Source organism: Quercus lobata, chromosome 5 (genome assembly GCF_001633185.2).
Source record: "Quercus lobata isolate SW786 chromosome 5, ValleyOak3.0 Primary Assembly, whole genome shotgun sequence".
Classification (NCBI taxonomy): domain Eukaryota; kingdom Viridiplantae; phylum Streptophyta; class Magnoliopsida; order Fagales; family Fagaceae; genus Quercus; species Quercus lobata.
The window spans coordinates 88,140,289-88,158,582 of record NC_044908.1 but is presented as its reverse complement, the minus strand read 5'-3'; the positions used below and the strand labels follow the sequence as shown (position 1 = coordinate 88,158,582).

Below are 18,294 nucleotides of genomic sequence, written 5' to 3'. Positions count from 1 at the left end.
GAATTGCTTTTGTAGCCTTCAGAGCAAAGGAATGGGGCTTTCTCATGGAAGTGGCATATTTGATATCAAGAAACAGTCAATAATTAAAAGAAAAGGTTTTATAGAGGAAGAACTAGAATATGACAAAATTTCCCAAGGTAGATATGGAAGCTCAAGGCCTTTTTTTCAAAGATACGTGTGCAAACTCAAATTTCTTATATATTCAAAATAATATACAGTGGTTCTTTACAAAAGTATCGTGTCAAGAAGCTCAAGTAGGCCCCATCTACATAGGATAATTTCACACAAAAATCTTATGAATCAGCAATGCTAGAACAAACCACAAAGATTTCAGGGGACGTACTTGACATAATTAGTATCAACATGCAGGGAAAAACAAAGGGATATAATAACACAGAAAACACCAAATTAACAGCTACTCTGATTGGACAGTGCTGCTAATCACTTTATTAAGCCATTTTTGCTTCTAAAATGGTGTTCCAAGTGGTTCTTCCTCACTATGTCCTCATGACATCTTTGGGAACTCATATATGCTTAGATCTTGTTACTTCCAAATGGGTCTGCTTATATATTGATAAGATTTGTGGTACATCCCGTCTTTCTACCCGCGATCAAGAAAACTCAATTGATTGGTTGAAGACTGTAGTTTTGCCCACATCATGTCACTTATCATGACCTTGCTTTGTTTCTCAATTGAACACTACAAGCACAAAATGAGCAAACAAGTCCATATTATATTGCCAGCTAGTTGCCAATAATAAAACCAATATGCTCCTGCCCTAGTTGTAAAAACTCATTTATCATTGAATGAAATTTTGAATAAAAACTTGTAGTCACTTAAAGATTCATTGATCATGTTTCTAGATCAATAGGTGCAACAAGCTATGTGTAAAACAGGCCAGATATTTAAAGGTCAGTTGGACATTTGTGCAAACCAGAAACTCATACATATAGCTCACACAGAGAGCCAGACATGAATAATGAAGAAAAATTTCCAAACAAGAAGAAACTTACAGGGAATGGAATGTAAGCATGCCTCCCATTAATAGGCTCGACTGTGAATCCATATACCCTGCCACTAAACCATGAATGGCCCTGTGTGCAAGGAGGGTTGAGCACACATTTCAGATGCATTGCTCAGAACAACACAGATCATGTAATTAGGATCTACAAAACAAGCAAACAAAGGCTTATCATTTGCCCATCAATTTGTAGGACAAGGGACAGAGGAAGGAACTGTAAATTTTCCCCCTATACTGATTTTAGACTTCTCCAAATACATGAATATCTCTTTAGACATAAACGACAGCTTGACACTTGTCTAACATGCACACTATAGATAACATGCATGCAAGTAAATGACCAAAAAAGAAGTAAGTTTAAAATACAACATTAATTTTTAACACTATGTTCCAGGAAACTTTATATCTCCAAAATGATTTTTGGGCGTTTTATGCAGTCCAACATGTTTCTCCAACATGATGTGTGTTTTCCATAAATCATGGCTAACTATAAGTTTCCGCATCAGATTATAGGACATTATAAGAACAATTATTTTTTAATAAACTAACCGTTATATTTGAGAAAGATACCCATCTTATGCAGCCCAACATTGACGCCAGCTTTCTCTTGCAGTACACACAAACAAGATCACAATTGTATCCCCATTTGGCAACCCTATCATTAGGGAGAAAATTATCCATGAACGTTAGCCAACAAATGAAGGAATGCTTAGGAATAGCAATACAAATCCAAACCAAACACCATCAATCAACAACTGGAATCTTTTAACTAATCTTATTCCAAATTGATCTACATTAACAAAATGAATAGAAAAACAACAATTTATTTACTTCTGAAGCACACGCAAAAATAAGGACTCATTTGTCAATTCAACAAACAAAACACAAGTTAAGGGAAAATTATATCAAGTACCATGACTAGTAGTGTTAATCTGTGACCACATAGATGGGATTTTCTCTTTGAGATTGATCTTGACCTTTCTTCATCATCCATTGCAAGTTTTTTGTGTTAATCTGCTAGGCTTATGCTATTTGTAAAATCCAGAGGATCTGTCTTTGATCTAAATCATAAGTGCCAAACAGACTAAGATTATCTTGAGATGAGCTAGATGTGACCTAGTTGACAATCATTTGAAGCATAGAGAGTACTAGAGTTCCAATTAATGTGACAATTGTCAATGATTTTAGGAAGTCCAGCCAAAAAAACTTTGGGGGTAGTCCTCCAAATTTCCTACAGAGAGAGTAATCTTTCATACAAATTTCAAATCCACAAATTATCATTGTGTAGAAACTTATTAATATCACATAGCCCAGTCCACTTTAAATTAGGGATCTCAAAGATCTCAAATTTTAACTCCATGTGACCATAACATAGAAAACCAAAAATAATGCTAAATCAAATTGCATTACTTGAGCTCCTGCTACTCTAAATGAATAAACTCTTGAGATGCACAAACTAATAATTATCAAAGAAATAAATTGGAGCTGTTCGCGTGAAGACAACTACATAGGCTAAATCTTAAAACTTATTCATGGCAATGAAAACATATTTACTATAGGATGTGATCCTGAAACTGTTGAATTTGATAGTGTGGTTTTGGGTGCATTATTAATATTAATATTGCATTTGCCTGAAACTGTTGTTGTTGGTAGTGGTTTTTGACCGCTGAAAGTCTGAAGAAGAAGAAGGAGGAGGCCTGAGAGGTTTGGTTTCTGAATAGTCTAGGTTTTAATTACTTTTTTGCCCCTTATAAACCCTTATTGTGTGGGTGTGCGTGTGTGTTTGGTTCCACTTTCAGAGCTGCGATTGCGAAAACACAAATATATTTTTACCAAGATCTCTAAATAAATAAAATACCATCAGAATTTCTCTGCATTCTTTGCTCCCTCCTTGACACTGCCAACAAGTCCAAAAGCAGAATCCCACCGTGCAGTGCAGTGCAGGTAGTAGTGTTTCTTCTTTCAAGTCAGGAGTGGGAAGTTTATCATAACAGTTAGCCAAGAATTGAAGGCATTGCTTGCAAATAGCAGCTGAGAACAAAACCAACCCCACCAATCAACAACTAAATGCTAATCCCTAATCTTATTCCACGTTGATCTACATTAACAAAATTCAAAATCAATAGAAAAGAATCAATTAAATACTTCCTAGGCATGATGAGGAGCGTAAAAGTAACCCAGCATTTATAGTACTGATTAATAAGGTGCCAACAGCTCAAGTACCAGAAAAAGTAATGGCTGATTGTTTGGAGAATCACCAAGGAAAGGTGAAGTAAAGCATTCACATATCACTGGATGACGAAACATTATTAACACATTAGCACTTCTCTCACCGGCAATATTATCTTAGGTCATTAATTATCAAAATAATTAAATTTAGCAAAATCATGCACTTGTACAAACAAATTTTTCTATTACTTTAGAAACCACCACCTGCCCCTATAGTGATAAACCTGAAAACCAGTCATTCGCATTCAAACAAAAAAGATATGGAAAGTGGTACTTACAGATACGCATAATGCCAATTGCCTAGTTTCCAATTCATGTGTCACTGGTTGACCTTATTTCTTCTTGACATCCATGTGTCACTGGTTGACCTTATTTCTTCTTCACGTCCATGACATGCTACATTCACAATGTTGAATAGTACCCCATCGCTCAACATAGTTGCAATCAATGAACTTAGTACAGAAATTTATTAACAAGGTAAATGATATAGGGCAGAGAGAAAGGGAGCTTTGTTATTCTAACGTATCAAGCTTTGCAGCCAATGGAGCTTACCAAATATATCTTGCACCCGAATGTAAGACATGGCTATCTGAGGTGCATCCTTGCTCAAAAATTTTCACCAATATAAAACTGTGCTTCTCCAATAGATTTAAACTGCATTAGTTTTCACAAACAAGATCAATGATTCCGGACAAAGGATAGAAAATAGAAAAACATACTTATGAGCAAAGTTTGACATATTAATTAGGTGAGGATACAAAGACGAAACTCTAGTTTCTGCAACAATTGTACGGAAAGCAAGGAGCATTTGTTCTTTCAATGTGAATGCTCCTTCTCTAGAAGGATTTGGCAATAGTTTGATGAATAATTGCTGGAGTTGTTGTAAAGAGATACTGTTGTAGTGGGGAGTAGTTGTATGAACTAGCCTGGGCTGCCACTATTTATATTGCTCTACTTTAGATAATATGAAAAGGCTAACAAGAAACAATCTCAGCACATAAGTGCCAAAACCCAAAGTTTTATATGGTTCAATTTCAGGTACTTTGCAAATAAGTGGCTGACTCTGCACAAGCACAATCTCAGCAAACACTATGGGCAATGAATTTCCAAAGAAAGATCGGATAGATGTTCAAGTCAGGAAAAGGCAAACCTTCAATGAATGCCTAATGATGAGGAGGAAACGGAGACATTAAGGCTTCAAATGATGAAACTAAAACCCAATTTTTGAAGTCATCATCAATATCAAATCATGGTTTTGTATTAGGAGATATACATGACCATCAAATTTTAGAGTTGTGTATGCCTAGAGGAGTACAGGAATGCCATCATCAATTGTCTTCAGTATTCCTACCGCTGCAACTATAAGCCCACACCTCCTAATTTCCTGCATCAAATACGGTGTTAAAAAAAGTCAAGTACCATGACTCAAAATCATTTTCATCTCTATTTTATAATGATCGTATCTATCCCTAGGAAAGAACACAAACCCAAAGAGTGGCAAGGAAAGCAGCAGGGCGGGATTGATCCTTCTGGTTCTAAGGGGAGAGTCAAATAAATCCTAAAAAAGGGAGAGTTAAAGTCACCCCAAACTTCAATAACAGAGGCTTCATATCCCTCACTATCATCATTTATAAAAACTCTACTTGTAACTAAACTTCATGATCCCTGACACACGAACGTGCAAAAATTCAATAAAACCAATCAATAAAATGTTAATATAGTTTTAACAAATATAGTCATTAATCTAAACACAATTAGATATAAATATTTAAGGTAACTAGAAATAATAGGGACAAAGTAGCAATAAACACAAATTGAAAATGATGACCATGCAAGTAATCAAGGAATTTCACCTCATCGTTCGTCTTTAAAGTCTCTGTCTTCTTCTATGTATGTCAATCGCCCTATTCTGTTCAGCTCCGCAAAAAACCTTCTTATACTTAGTCTAATCTTCTTTTTTGATAAGTCCTTATCCTTAGTCCCCATCTTCTTCATCACTAATGTCCTCAATCTTGTATACTTTAACCAGCTAATCTTTGTCATTGATTTCTTGCCTAGATTCATTATCTTGATCATCATCAATCCACATGCATGCCTAAAAAAACAGCATAAGATTTATGTCACATTATTCTAAATAGCCAAAATAAAGAATCATGTTTTTCTTTATTAACTGATCCTAAACCATATTCAATTACACTACAATAATCATGTTTTTCTTTGACCTCATGTACAATGTCTTTCTGAAACCATTTCCCTTGAATGAACTTTTATATGGGCAGACAAAAAAAAGGAATCTACACAAACAACAATTCCTGGTTCTTTTTCTCTATGCTGATGCAACCCACAATTTCCTTAATAGGCACACCAGAAGGCCAACATGATGGATAAACCTCACCGTGTTTGACCAAGTTTTCATCTTCAAAATCCTGCTATAGGTGGTTCCCCCTTTACTTCATGTTGAACATCTTTCCTGATAGGCACTCCACCAGACCAACTTGCTAAATAAACTATATTACATTTAATCAAATACTATTTTACTACAAACTACTCTCAATGCCTTGCTTTTATATTTATTTTTAGCTCAAGATAATGGGTGTAGAGATTTTCCATTAAATCTTTTCTTTTCTTTTTAATTTTTAAATCTTAGCACCCAAAAATAACTTTTATATCATTGTGTAAACCCTGCTCTGACCATGTTCATCACAATGCACCAAAATCATTATTTATCAAATCAAGAAAGCAAAAAATAACTCAATATGATACACAACTAAAAAAAGTGTTAGGGGCCTTAAAGGTTTCACTGGAAAAAAAAATGTAAAGTGCCACATAATTTACCTATAACCAAATCAATGGTTCTTAAGTTTGCATCTTGTATAGAGGCTGACAGTTCCTAAATGAAGGAACTGTCATGTTCTAGTGCTACATTTACGCTTTGCTAAACTGAAAAGGGGCAACTCAAGCAATTGAAATTACATTAACGTCTCTAGCACCATGTCAGAAAGAAAAATGAAGGAAATAATAGGCAGCCCTTAAAGTTAGAATTAGTAGCTACACAAATAATCCTATCCAAGTTCTTTCTTTACTATATTTCAAAACCGAGATGTTCACAATTTCCAGGCATGGCAAACAACACAGTTAACTCCAAAGCAAGACTTACATCCTAGCATCCATACCTAATTCCCCTAAGATATCCACATACTCATGTCCTGCTAGTCTTTTGTATGCATTATTTCAAGAAGAAGTTTTGTAACTTCAACAATTACTATAACCATGTGCCCATTTTCTTTGTCTTTTCACAAGAAATTCAAACAGTCCACTAGCTCCTTCAAGATAAAATGGTGACTCCACAAATCAAGCAACACTCCACATCTTAGCTAACAAGGGAAACGTACATTGCTATGGATCTTTCATAAAATTTTCTAACCTACAATAATTTGATGAAGCTAATTCAAGAAAGATTGATTCTCTTTAAAATTTTCAGATTTGATCAAGAAGAATTAATGCAGGGAAACACTTCAAAAAGAATAAAGTCAATGAGAACAGAATTGACCTTGGCAGCATAATTACTTGATGGATGTACCCCAGCTAGCATCCTAGATTGAACAATGATGATCATTTAAAGAATAGCACGGAGAAAAGTGAAAGAGGTTCAAACTGAATCACCTGAATAAGGGAGACAATATTGACATTAACATGGAATAGTAGGAACGTATTTAGGGTTTAATTTTTTTATTTCACCAAAATGGCAAATGCAAAAACATCTTTTTATCAAGATGGTTAAAATTAATCACATGAATTAGTAATAAATCAAAGAAAAAATAACAAATAATATATAGCTCAAATAACAAGCAAGCCAATAAAAAAACGGAATTGAAATCAAGAACAAAAAATATTACAAGAAGAACATCTTATATTAGGAAAAAACTTGGAGAGATTTTCATAAGCAAAGGCTTTATATCTCTCTTTGCTCTTGCCATCATCATTAGAAAAAACTCTACTTGTAGCTAAAAAACAAAAATTTATTGAAATCAATCAATCAATAAAAACGTTAAAATGGTTTTATCTAGTATAATCACTAATCTAAACACACAATGGAATTCGAGCAATTAATCCAAGATAGAAATATTAAAGGTAACTAGAAATAAGAGGCATAGAGTAGCAATATAAACATAGATTTAAAGGTAATGATTGAGCAATTTAAAAGGGAATCTGACCTCCTCATTCATTGTCTTCTTCAACACCCAGTCTCATCATAATGTATCTGTCTTCTTCTGTGCATGTCAACTGCCCTGTACTGTCCAGATTTAAAAATGCCACAAACACCATTTCTATTCTCAAATCATTGAATCAATCACTTCTAAACTTTAAGATTATTTTTATACTTGATCTTCGTGAATGGATTCGGAGCTCCGGCGTAGGAGCTCTGATTCTCCGTCTTGATCTTCGTGTTGCGAGCCGAGCCGGAGCCTCCACCCGCGTTGGCGGCGTCACGCATGTCTACTTTTCTTCAAGAGAAGTGTTTCTCTACAAAGCGTGGGCCAATTCTTCTAGCTATGATGAAAAATTAAACTTGAAGGACATCAAATTCTTATGAACCAAGATGACTGGTCCCTATCTAAATCTTATGTAACAACAAGGGAAGCAGGAGCAACAACACTTGAATTTTAGTTGCACATTTTTTATCATTTGTTTACAGGTCCACACAAAGGCACAACAAACATGATTTTTTTTCACTGAATAATAAACATGAGAAGCTTAAAAATATATAAACAACTGCTTCTAAAGGTCACTTTGTTGATAGCTTTTTAGCGACTGGCTTATTAAAGATTATTAACACTCTAGCACTTCTTTTAGCAGCAATATTGTCTTAGGATATTAGCCATCAGAAAAATGAAATTTAACAAAAGCATCTGCTTATACAAATCAATTTTGCCACTAACACATGCAATTTACATACTCTTGAAATCAAAACCTGTCCTTACAGCAATAAAAGTTTTATCCAGGCATTCATATTTAAACAACAAATTCTTTGGAATGAACTTACAGATATACATAAAAGCATTTGCCTAATTTCCTGTTCATGTGTCACCGCTTGACATTTTTTCTTCTTGACATCCACGACATGCTATGTTCATGATTTTGAATGGAGACACATCTATCAGCACTTTTACATCCATGAATTGAGTATAGAGCTTTATAAATAAGGTCAATGATCAGGACAAAGGGAAAGGGAGCTTCATTAATCTGACGTATGCAGGGCCTATCAAGCTTTATCAATTAGCTATCTTGCATCAGAATGTAAGACAAGCTTATTTGAGGTGCATCACTCCTCAACAATTTTGACCCCTATAAAATGTGCCTCTCCAATAGTTTTACACTGCAAAATTTATGAACAGGGTCAGTGATTCAGCACAATGAAGGGTAGACAATAGAAAAACATATTTATAAGCAAACTGATTATGTTTATTGTTGCAACTCCAACGGAAACTTTTACTTTGAAACCAAAATTATTCTATCAATTTTCCATAGTGGGCTAACTACTATTCTATTGCCCTTTTTCTAGTAAACAACATTAATACACTATACATGTAAGCTCTTCTAGACACCGTTTGAAGATCATTATGGTATTTTGATCCCTCACCCACCAGTTGTACCAAATCCTCAATAAGGAGTGGAGTACACGATATTGAATATTGTAGCAAATATTTCGTCATGCTGAATTTAAGACCATTTTTGTAATTAAACATTATATGGACTTGCACCCAAAAGCAAACCAATAATAGTTGGAAAAATTTTACAAAAATGGGCATGATTCAGATTAATCTGCAATTCAAGATCACTGAAAATAAGAGTTTGATATTCTGTTGAATTGGATAACAATATGGAAAAAGGAAGGTTGGACTAGAGCTCTTAATCAGCAATTCAACTATTGCACACACAGCAGGACATAGCAGTGGTATAAATGGGTTATATAAAAGCTAAAGCTGATTATGCGTAGTCAATTTGCCTGAAGGGATTGCCCAGTTAGATATATGCTAAAGATGATTATGGAATTTATAAATTTACACGTTACCCAATCCAAGATGATTGAAAACATAGATAACCACATGGTAGGAGGATCCATCATAGACCCCAAAATTTTGGGACTAAGGCTTTGTCATTGTTGTATAACTACATGGTAGGCAGATGTTGAGAAATTTCTATAGTAATAATATAGAAATCACTAAAGATAGTTACACATTTATAGTATTTATTTCTTAGGAAATATGAAAAGGCTAATAGAAAAGCACCTCATAAGAAAAGCACCTCATATATAGTTACCTTTACTAGATAATCTATGCAATACCTGCACCCAGAGTTTATAAGTGGCAGACCGTGCATGAACTCCACAAATAGTATGGGCAATTGGGCTGCAAAAGGAAGATTTGATTACTAAAATACAAAGATCTTTATGAACAGCCACCATAAATACATGCTCAAGATACTTAAAATCCAGAGAAAAAAAATGCAAACCATCGACGTAAACAGAATGATGGGGAGAAAACAGAGTACACTAAGGCTATAAAGAATGAAATTGGATGCCATGTTACAGATCATCATCACTATAAAACTCACCCTCATAGTATACAACATCGTTCTCCATGCGTAAAACTTCAAACATGGGTTGTGGTACCAGCTTAATGAACCTTGTCAGTGATCTAAATCATGAGTGACAAACATACCAACAAATTAATCGAGAGAAAGATAGAAGAAACTGAACCCAATGAGGCATTAGATCAATATTTGTAGGAAAAATTTGGGGCAATAGTAATATGTACAAAGGGAAGAATTACTTCTTTGGTAGCTCAGAATCCTTTCTCATATGTCAAGTGCTCGCCCTCAGAGCTCCCTTGTAAAGTAAGTGGGTTTTGTTTGGTCGGATACAGGTGCTATTCATGGTAAAAAAAAAAAACATCAATTAATAGTAACAACACCACCACAGAGAGAAAGAAAAGGCAGGAAGAGTTCTGGACAAACATAATTTGCCTAAAACAGAGGAGGGGGAGGAAGAGAGAAGATTACTTCTGTTTGTCTTGTGTTTTGAAACTACCCCAATCTTGAAGGAAATAAACCAAACTATGGAAAGAACTCCTTTAGTGTGGCATGACTGACATGAGACGGCTAAGAAGTCCCAATAAACCAATAAGAAATTAAGTTCACTTCCACGAATGTTGTTCTAGATAAAGACATTTTGTGCTTGTTACCTAATCCAACTAATGAAGCCAATGTATTCATAATATCTTCATCCCTACTGCCAGTTGTTTCTATTCCATGCTATGAAACACCTCTGGCTCCGAGACAAAGAACGAGCATAAGATATTGACTTACAAACTTGATAAATACCAAATACCCAACCCTATAACATTAGGACTAGATGATTAGCATAGATTTGAGCTATGAGAGCTTCCTTCTTTCTTCTTAAAAAAATTGTTACTTGAAAAAAAAAAAAAAAAATGTTTCACAGTATCAAAATCATAGACAAGGTTACATAAAGGTGTTAGTAATAAATTGCCCAGTTTACTTTTCATTTATTATTAAACAAGATGGACTATTATAGAAACCAGCATTCCAGGTTAAACTTGTTTCTGCTGCATCGCAGAAGTGATCCATTTGTACACAGAGCCTTCTGTGTGATGTTTAGATTGGATGAGGCAGAAAGAGAATGGAACTTTTTTGCAAGATGTTCTTGAATGAGACAAAACATTCAAGGTTGGAAATAGGAGTTAACTACTAAAGAGAACCAGCATCCTAAATTAAGCTTGTTTTTTCTGCATCTACCAATTAATGAAATTTTGAATATATGCTTGTAATCAAAGGAAAATATGAATGTATTTCAAATCATGAAGGAACTTACATAGAATGGTATCTAAGCATGTCTCCCATTAATAGGAGCTCGTATACCCTGCCATTGCACCACAAATGGTTGTGCACTAGGGGGATTTAACACACATTATCCGAAGCATTGCTTGGAACAGCATGTACATGGGATCTGCAACACAAGCAAAAGAAGTCTTATTTTTGTCCATCAGATTGTAGAAAAAATCACAAAAGAAACAAATGATATGAAGATAAAAATAAACTAACCTAAAAATTGAAGGCTAATAGCCATCTTCAATTTCATGAATTGATATTGAGCAGCAAAAAAGTTGTGATTACTTCAAAGAATTTCTCATGAACCCCTGCATAATTTTCCTACAATTAAATCATTGGTTCTTATGTTTTCTTGTTGTATAAGGACTGAAAACTTCTAAGTGTTGCCAAATGGAAGCTAAGGACCCCAGTTCACCATGTTGTAGTGTGCAACTAAATTTACTATTAGTCAAAAGGGGTGCCTTAAATAGTTGAAATTATTTTATATGTCTTACAAGGACTGAAGGCAAAACAAAGTTAATTGTAGCCAAGTCTTAAAGTTAGAATTAGTTACTACACAAATACACCTCTTCGAGTATTTTCTTTACTAACATTCAAAGATGATCTCACAATTGCCAGGCAAGGCAAACAACACATTTAACACCAAAGGAAGACAATACATCTTAGCACCCATACCTAAAATTTTGATATATCCAGACTCACATCCTGGAGTAGCTTATTTGCAAAAGAATCCTGCAGGTCTTTGGTGTTCATGCTTACAAAAAAGCTTTTTTCCTGCACTTTTTAGCTATTACTATAACCATGTATCCATTTTCTTTAATTTATTTCTTCAAATTGTCCTCCAGCTCCTTCAAGGTTAAAGGGTGACTCGGGAATCAAGCAACAGTCCAGATCACTATTAGCAAGAGTAGCTTACATTGCTATGAATCCTGCATGAAAATATCTCAACTATCAGATTTAGGTGAAGCTGATTTTAGGAACTTTGTTTAAGAATATATGGAAGAGAAATAGCTCAGAAAGATATAAGAACATTAAATAGAAAGAAATAAGAGTATTAGTGACAACACTAATAAAAATTGACCTAGGTTACCAGATAGCTGTGCCCCACTTAGCACCTTGGATTGACCAATGATGGTCATTTAAGGATTCTTGACATTTGTTCAGATATAAGTCAACATTTTAAAGAGAATAGAGGAAGAAGTTACAACTGAAAGATTTAAATAATAAAAGAACATATTTTATAGTACCATTGATAGCCATCGAGGTTTTTGACTTTTTTCATCATCCTTGGCCAACACATCTTTCTTTTGGACTAGGTTTGATCTGGTTTCTGCTCAATAGTAGGCAGACTTGTAACTAGCAAATCACCAACCAAGGCAATCTCACTCCCATAATCCATAAAAACTCCCTACAAGTTCAACCTCCTCTCCAGTAAAATATCACCCCCATGTAGTGCAGGGCGTAAGTGTTGTAAAATTTGAGAACTAGCAAGGTGCTATAGACAGTCTCATAAGTTCATTGCAGTTGGACACACAGAAACTCTGGTAGGAGCTGGGAAGTCGGTGCTATAATTTTGAAAGTAATCTGCTGCTCTCTATTGTGGTTTTACCTGCTCTCGGTTATGCTAAAGTGCTAAAGTATTATATCTGTAACGACCCCACCCCAACTGTGTAGATATTGTCCGCTTTAGGGCCCATGCCCCTCACGGTTGTGTTCTTCCCCAGGTTGCGCTGGGGAAAAGGCCTCTGCACATTGAAGGGAGGTCATTCCTTATAAACACATTCTCATGTGCTTCCCTAGGCGATGCGGGATTCCATGGAATGCAAGACCCCCCCTTTTGGGTCACTACAATCCACCCCCCTTACGGGCACACGCGTCCTCGTGTGTGGGGCCCACACTTCTGGCTAGGGCATGGCTCTGATACCATTTGTAACGACCCCACCCCAACTATGTAGATATTGTCCGCTTTAGGGTCCATGCCCCTCACGGTTTTGTTCTTCCCCAGGTTACGCTGGGGAAAAGGCCTCTGCACATTGAAGGGAGGTCATTCCTTATAAACACATTCCCATGTGCTTCCCTAAGCGATGTGGGATTCCATGGAATGCAAAACCCCCCCTTTTGGGTCACTACAATATCATATGCTGAAGTCATTAAGTCTGAGGCAGGGAGGGTTTAGTTGTTTTAATTCTGAGGTGAGAATGAAGTTATGAAGCAAAAGAGAGAAGAAAGAACCAAACATCCACAAAAGAAAAGAGGCTTTTAAATTCCTCTTCTATATCTTCATATTTCATTATTCTCCAACTACATGCCCAAAAAGAGAAGTTATATGTCAAATTAGTCTAATAAATACCCAAAATCAAGACAACTTGCAATACCCATATTGATATAATATTGTAACTTAAATGAATAATATGAAAAATCAAATTTAATCAAAATATAAATGATATAATATTAATCTACACTACAGTAGCTGCTACATCATTCTCCATTCTTCTTCTTCTTTCCTCTGTCTCTTCCTCTATCTCTTTATTGCTCTTAAAAAATAGATAAAAAGCACAAAGGTGGGTCTTCTTCTTCAATGCATTCTTCACCTCACCTAAATCTACCACATTTTTCAACCCTACTATTGCAAGTTTCCCTTGAATGTGGTTCAAATTTTCTGACTCTGCCAATTTACATATTTCATCACCCTCACTGCCTACACCTACAGGGAAGTAACTTAATGTTCTAAGACAAATTAATCTCCCAATTCCTTTTGAAAACAATTTTATTCCAATTTCATCAAAATCATCATCAAACAAGCAATTTCTCAAGTTCATCATCTTAAATTAATTAGTTTACCCACCCCCTGAGGTAATTTCTCAAGTTCACTCCACTCGGTAACATCCAAACTTTGTAAATTACATATACTTTCTGGCAATTCTTTAAAATCAAAGCAAGATAACTTGAGGTATCTTAAATTTATCAATTTTTCCACCTTATTAATTAGAAGTTCCGGAATGAATTCACCTTTCAAATATAAGGAATGTAGACATGTCAAATGGTCGAATAACTTGGGTTGGACAATCTCAGAAGAAGACAAAATATTCAAATTGAGTTCAGTACACTACCACTGCAACTGTAAGCCCAAACCTGCTAATTTCCTGCATGAAACAGGGCTTTATTAAAACCACGTGCTATGACTAGCAATTATTCCCGTCTCTATTTTATAATGATCATTTCCATCTCAAGGATAGAGCACAAATCCTAAGAGTGGCAAGGGAGGGTTTGATCCTTCTGGTTCTGAAGAAATAGTCAAAGAAATCCTAGAAAAATGAGAGTTAACAAAGGCTTTAGATCCCTCCTCTCTCTCTCTCTATCCTTCAAAAAAACTCCACTTGTATCTAAAATTCATGATCCCTGACACAAACAGACAAAAATTCAATAAAACCAATCAATGAAATGCTAATATATTTTTAACAACTATAATCATTAATCTAAACGCAATTGGATTCAAAAAATTGATCCAAGATAAAAATATTAACGCTAACCAGAAATGATAGGCACAAAGTAGCAATAAACACGGATTGAAAATGATGATCATGCAAAGTAATCAAGGAATTTCACCTCATCATTCGTCTTTAAAGTCTTTGTCCACTTCAACACCTTCCTTTTACTAGCCTGTCCCATAAGATGTATCTGTCTTCTTCAGTGTATGACAATCATCCTGTACTGTTCAGCTCAGCCAATCACCTACGTTTGACCAAGTTTTCATCTTCACAATCCTACTTAGGTTACAAGCAGTTCCCCCTTTACTTCATGTTGAACATCTTTCCTGATAGGCACCCCACCAGACCAACTTGTTAAACAAACCATATTACAATTAATCAAATACTAATTTTCTACAAACTACTCTCAATGCCTTGCTTTTATATTATTTTTAGCTCAGGATAATGGGTGTAGAGATTTTCCATTAACCATTTTTTTTTTTTTTTTTTTTTTTTTAATCTTCACCCAAAAACAACTTTTATATCATTGCTTAAGCCTTGCTTTTACCATGTTCTTCCCAATGCACCAAAATCATTATTTCTCAAATCATGAAAAGAAAAGAAAAAAATTCAATCTGCTACACAACTAAAAAAAGTGTTAGGGACCTTAAAGATTTCACTGGAAAAAAAAAAAGCATGTAAATTGCCAAATCAATGGTTCTTAAACTTACAACTTGTATAGAGGCTTTATATTCTCTATTCAAGAACATCTTATATTAGGAAAAAACATGGAAAGAGTTTCATAAACAAAGGCTTTATATCTCTCTTTGCTCTCGCCATCATCATTCAAAAAATCTCTACTTGTAGCTAAAAGTTAATGATCCCACACATGCCCACACAAAAATTTAATGAAATCAATCAATTAAAAGTTAATATATTTTAACGAGTATAGTCATTGATCTAAACACACAATGGAATTAAACCAATTAATCCAAGATAGACATGTTAAAGGTAACTAGAAATAAGATTCATAAAGTTGCAATATAAACATAGATTTAATGGTAATATTCAAGCAATTTAAAAGGGAATCTGACCTCCTCCCTCATCGTCTTCAAACTTTTTGTCTTCTTCAACACTCTGCTCTTACTGCCCAGTCTCATAACAATGTATCTGTTTTCTTCAGTGCATGTCAACTACCCTGTACTATCAAGATTCACAAATCCCTTTCATCAATGTTTAATTCCACCACTTGTTCATCCGCCTCAAACCCAGCCCCATCATCTCCCTCATGATTACTGTCCTCAATCTTGTCCACCTCAGCCACATCATCATGCATCTACATACATGGCATAGCAGCTATGTCAGATTAGATTAAAAAACCCAAAATGAACAAAACCCACAATGACCCATATAATAATATTAAACAAAAAAAAATGAACATGAAAAATAAAATATAATAGAACCCATACGACTGAGAGATTAGAGCAACAAGGATCACAAGCCAAACAAATAGAATGATTTGGTGGCGGTAGTGTGTTTGTGATATTGGGAAAATTTATCAAGGGACGTGGTTGGTATTATAATTAATTGTTTTTGATGGGATAAATATAGAAGTTAAGTTGATTAGCTGCGTCTATTTGCACAAATCCATACATGTATTTATATATTTGATAGGATAGTTTTGCAAGAAAAGAAGAGTTACCTTTGAATCGATCAATGCTGTCTGGAAGTTGACCGTCTTTTTGCACATATATATAATGAATTTTGATGTTGGGAATGTGAGAAATGTTGGGCCAGTAATCTCCTATCCCTCTTTCGCAACGCTGCTCGAGAATTGGACATTGCCAGATTTCCAATTCCTTTAGTAATGGAGTATTACGCAGGTAGTCTGGCAGAGACTTTAGATTGTAGCACCGCTGAATTTCCAAGGAATGAAGAAGTGGCATTATTTTAATTTTTGGAGTATTATTAGTAACAAAAGCATTAGCACTATTATCTTTTTCTTCTTCTTCTTCTATTGTTCCTCCCATCCCACTCCATTCTTCCCACTCCTTCAAATCTTCAAATTTGAGAGATTTAAGGTTTGGGAATATGATGATGACTTTGTTGTTATTGTTTTTGGATGATTCTGATAATTCTTCTTCTTCTATGTCTATTCCCAAAAATTCATCTCCCACCTTTCCAATCATTGAAGCATTCCCTAAATAGAATCTTTCGAGCAACGGCAGCTTCCCCAAAGGAGGCAACTGCTCTACGTTTGGGCAATCTTTGAGAGTAAGGTTTTTCAAATAGGTCAATTTGGACATCATCCAATTAGGATACATTGTGGTGCCCTTATAGTCACCAATTACTAAAACTTCCAAGGGGGGAGGTGGCTCTAAGGCATTTAGAATGGCTACATCTTTCTCCATACTTTAACCAGATAATCTTTGTCATTGATTTCTTGCCTAGATTCATTATCTTGATCATCATCAATCCACAGGCATGCCTAAAAAAAAAGCATAAGATTTATGTCACATTATTCTAAATAGCCAAAATAAAGAATCATGTTTTTCTTTATTAACTGATAATAAACCATATTCAATTACACTACAATAATCATGTTTTTCTTTGACCTCATGTACAATGTCTTTCTGAAACCATTTCCCTTGAATGAACTTTTATATGGGCAAAAAAAAAAAAAAAAAAAGAATCTACACAAACAACAATTCCTGGTTCTTTTTCTCTATGCGGATGCAACCCACAATTTCCTTAATAGGCACACCAGAAGGCCAACATGATGGATAAACCTCACCGTGTTTGACCAAGTTTTCATCTTCAAAATCCTGCTCAGGTTACAGGTGGTTCCCCCTTTACTTCATGTTGAACATCTTTCCTGATAGGCACTCCACCAGACCAACTTGCTAAATAAACTATATTACATTTAATCAAATACTATTTTACTACAAACTACTCTCAATGCCTTGCTTTTATATTTATTTTTAGCTCAAGATAATGGGTGTAGAGATTTTCCATTAAATCTTTTCTTTTCTTTTTAATTTTTAAATCTTAGCACCCAAAAATAACTTTTATATCATTGTGTAACCCCTGCTCTGACCATGTTCATCACAATGCACCAAAATCGTTATTTATCAAATCAAGAAAGCAAAAAATAACTCAATCTGATACACAACTAAAAAAAGTGTTAGGGACCTTAAAGGTTTCACTGGAAAAAAAAAAAAATGTAAAGTGCCACATAATTTACCTATAACCAAATTAATGGTTCTTAAGTTTGCATCTTGTATAGAGGCTGACAGTTCCTAAATGAAGGAACTGTCATGTTCTAGTGCTACATTTATGCTTTGCTAAACTGAAAAGGGGCAACTCAAGCAATTGAAATTACATTAACGTCTCTAGCACCATGTCAGAAAGAAAAATGAAGGAAATAATAGACAGACCTTAAAGTTAGAATTAGTAGCTACACAAATAATCCTATCCAAGTTCTTTCTTTACTATATTTCAAAACCGAGATGTTCACAATTTCCAAGCATGGAAAACAACACAGTTAACTCCAAAGCAAGACTTACATCCTAGCATCCAAACCTAAATCCCCTAAGATATCCACATACTCATGTCCTGCTAGTCTTTTGTATGCATTATTTCAAGAAGAAGTATTGTAACTTCAA

General features: G+C 34.9%; 1 protein-coding gene across 3 annotated transcripts in view; it reads right to left on the bottom strand.

The window, feature by feature from the left end:
* Positions 1-18,294, bottom strand: part of LOC115991877 (disease resistance protein RGA2-like) — a 55,785-nt gene that overhangs the window by 10,111 nt on the left and 27,380 nt on the right. The window contains exons 2-18 of one of the 3 annotated variants that reach the window (XR_004092354.1): positions 15,724-15,965; positions 14,769-14,976; positions 11,838-12,091; positions 11,146-11,280; positions 10,085-10,180; positions 9,867-9,949; positions 9,573-9,661; positions 7,466-8,628; positions 5,105-5,346; positions 4,739-4,916; positions 4,402-4,635; positions 3,804-3,905; positions 3,530-3,647; positions 1,936-2,083; positions 1,572-1,677; positions 1,015-1,167; positions 179-700 (exon numbers count right to left, since the gene is read on the bottom strand). The gene's annotated coding sequence lies outside the window, so the exon portion shown is untranslated. The other 2 variants (XR_004092355.1, XR_004092356.1) reach the window with 2 other exon arrangements.